The sequence below is a fragment of the Gekko japonicus genome, unplaced genomic scaffold (genome assembly GCF_001447785.1).
Source record: "Gekko japonicus isolate JY-2015 unplaced genomic scaffold, Gekko_japonicus_V1.1 scaffold2676, whole genome shotgun sequence".
In the NCBI taxonomy this organism is placed as follows: domain Eukaryota; kingdom Metazoa; phylum Chordata; class Lepidosauria; order Squamata; family Gekkonidae; genus Gekko; species Gekko japonicus.
Genome location: NW_015169260.1, coordinates 102,496 through 106,182, shown reverse-complemented (window position 1 = coordinate 106,182; position 3,687 = coordinate 102,496).

The window sequence follows — 3,687 nt, the reverse complement described above, 5'->3', positions numbered from 1 at the left end:
GGTGCCACTGGACTGTTTTGGACCGGGGGCAGGGGCGGGGGGGAGCTTTGCAGCTTACCTGGCTGCTTCTTGCTCTGACTGGGGGCTGCTGGGAGCAGGGGGTGGGGCTTGTTGCATGTGCCCGCCCCCTGGGCTCCTTACTGCCGGAGCTCCGCTCCTGTGTGCTCCTGCAGGAAATGACCCCTGGAGGAAACCCTTCCCTCCTGTTTCACCAGCAGAAAAGTGACAGGGATCCAAGCCCCGCTTCCTGCCCCCACTTTTGCTGGTTCCCCTACTGGTTAAATTTTAGACTACGCTGCTAAGAGCAGAGACCTATCTTTGGTTGGTTTGCTGATTTTTAAAACATTGAAAAAAATGGTTTAAAAGTTTTAAATTTAAATTTTTTATGACATTTTTTAATTTTTTTAAAAAATATGACATAATAAATCAAAACAGAACATTTTCAGGACCTTTTCGGATTTCCTTTACAAAGATCCTAAATCCCTGCATATACAAAGCTCCCTTATAGAAAATTCCTTTCTATTCAGGAGTCCCAAATACTCGCATGTACAAAGCTTCCTTATACAAGATTCAGAATGCCCAAATTCCTGCCATGTATGAAGCTTCCTTGTATGATACCCTTTTATTAAAAAGCCCCAAACACCTGCATGTATGAAGCTCCTTTATACAAGATTCCTGCCTATACAGAACTCCCAAATCCCAGCAAATGTGGAGCTCCCTTATACACAATCCCTTCCTATTCAGGTCTTAAATTCCCACACATATGAGGCTCCTTATGCACGATTCATTCCTACTCAGAAGTCCCAAATTCCTGCACATGTGGAGCTCCTTTATACATGATTCCTTCCTATTCAGAAGTCCCAGATTCCCGCACATATGAAGCTCCCTTATACAAGATTCCCTCCTATTCAGAACTCCCAAATTCCCACATATGTGAAGCTCCCTTATACAAGATTCCGTCCGGTTCAGAACTCCCAAATTCCTTCATGTATGAAGCTGCCTTAAACAAGACACCCTCTTATTCAGAAGTCCCAAACCTCTGCACATACGGAGCTCCCTTATACAAGATCCCATCCTATTCAGAAGTCCCCAATTCCTACACGTACGAAGCTTCATTAGGCAAGATTCCTTCCTTCTTCCCTATGAACAATATCAGCACTGGCCCAACATGCCAGTCTTGTTCACTCTGATTGGAAGTGGGGTTCCCAACTTCCAGGCGGGGCCAGGAGATCCCCTGGGATTACAAATGATTTCCAAACGACAGAGATCAGTGCCTCTGGACAAAATGGCTGCTTTGGAGGGTGGGGCTGTACGGCATTATATCCCTCTGAGGCAGGGGTCATTTCTTGCAGGAGCGCACAGGAGCAGAGCTCCGGCAGTAAAGAGCCCAGGGGGCGGTCACATGCAAGAAGCCCCGCCCCCTGCTCCCAGCAGCCCTCAGTCAGAGCAAGAAGCATGTAAGTTGCAGAGCTTCCCCCACCCCCTCGGTCCAAAACAGTCCAGTGGCACCTTTAAGACCAAGTTTTATCCAGGTACCAGCTCTCCCTCCTCTGCAAGGACAGATTTGCACCCTCCCCCCAATAGCTAGCAATCCAAAAGAGTCCAATGGAGCCTGAGCGGTGGGTGTGGCCTTCCGACACACTTCCGGCGATGTCAGGGGGTGTGGCATATGCAAATGAGTTGTGCTAATGAGTTATGCTAATGAGCTCCTGCACCTCTTTTTCTACGAAATGACCCCTGCTCTGAGGCCTCTCCCCTCCCTAAACCCCACCCTCCCCATGCTCTGCCCCCAAATCTCCATGAATTTCTCAACCCAGTGTTGGTAACCTTAACTGGAAGTGGGGTTGCCAACTCTGGGTTCAGAAATACCTGGAGATTCGAGCCCGGCACCCTGGAGAGTCAGGTTTAAGCAGAGGAGGAGCCACAGTCGGGTACAATGCCATGCGGTCCCCCTTCCAGCCATTTTCTCCCGGAGCAGTGGAATAAACATTTTAAATAAATAAATAAGTCGTCCAGGTAGTCTGGAGATCAGCTGCAATTCCAGGAGATCTTCAGCCCCCAGCCTGGCGGTTGGCATCCCCATGGGTCATTTCGTAGAAAAAGAGGTCCAGGAGCTCATTAGCATAACTCATTAGCATAACTTATTTGAATACGCCACACCCCCTGACGTCACCGGAAGCGTGTCAGAAGAAGGCAACACCCACCGCTCAGGCTCCACTGGACTGTTTTGGATTGCTAGCTATGGGGGGTTTGGAATGTGCAGATCTGTCCTCACAGAGGAGGGAGAGCTTATACCTGAATAAAATGTGGTCTTAAAGGTGCCACTGGACTGTTTTGGATTGCTAGCTATTGGGGGGTTGGAATGTGCAGATCTGCCCTCACAGAGGAGGGAGGGCTTGTTCCTGAGGGGGGGCCGGGGGGGGCTTGGCAACTTACCTGGCTGCTTCTTGCTCCTCGTGGTCCGACTGAGGGCTGCTGGGAGCAGGGGGTGGGGCTTGTTGCATGTGCCCGCCCCCTGGGCTCCTTACTGCCGGAGCTCCGCTCCTGTGCACTCCCGCAGGAAATGACCCCTGGGCATCCCTAATTGGAAGCCGCCCTCCAAGGGCCAGAAATCTCTCTTTCCGTCATCTGCTCTTTGGGATCCCCTTTTTAAGGCTGGGGGTGCCAGGGATCGAACTTGGGACATGTTGCAGGCAAAGCGGAGGCTCTCCCACTGAGCTGCAGCCCTGATCTTCTTTGAGGCCCACCCTCCGCTGCTTTGAACTTTCTTTCCGTTGCGTGATCTCAGTCTGTCCTCTTTCCTCCTGTTTGGCTCCAGGGGAACAGAGTGAAATCCAGCCACATGGCTTCTCGTGAAAACCTGGAGGACCTTTAACCAGAGGTCATTTCCTGCAGGAGTGCGCAGGAGCGGAGCTCTGACAGTAAAGAGCCCAGGGGGCGGGCACATGCAACAAGCCCCGCCCCCTGCTCCCAGCAGCCCTCAGTCAGAGCAAGAAGCAGCCAGGTAAGTTGCAGAGCCCCCTCCAGGCCCCCCGGTCCAAAACAGTCCAGTGGCACCTTTAAGACCAAGTTTTATTCAGGTACAAGCTCTCCCTCCTCTGCGAGGACAGATCTGATCGCCCCCCCCCCATAGCTGGAAATCCAAAACAGCCCAGTGGAGCCTGAGCGGTGGGTGTTGCCTTCTGACACACTTCCGGTGATGTCAGGGGGTGCGGCATATGCAAATGAGTTATGCTAATGAGTTATGCTAATGCGCTCCTGCACCTCCTTTTCTACGAAATGACCCCTGCCTTTAACCCAAGCCTGAACTATGCGCTCAGAGGCCAGTGGTGAATTAAAGTTGCCAGCTCGGGGTTGGGAAATAACTGGAGATTTTTTTGGGGGGGTGGAGCCTGGAGAGAGTGGGGTTTGGGGAGGGGACCTCAGTGTGGTATGACACCACAGAGCCCACCTTCCAAAGCAGCCGTTATCTCCAGGGGAACTCATTTCTGTAGTCTGGACATCAGTTGTAAAAGCAGAAGGTCCCCAGGCCCCGCCCGGAGGTCGGCCACCCTACCGAGCAGGCCTTATGGGTTTGATCTCCTCCTGGAATTAAAAACTCAGCTGTCTACAATCCCCAAAAATCGCACAGTCAAGGAACGCGATGTTGTATTTGTTGATGAGCATGATTTGCCAAGTGTTTCCAGT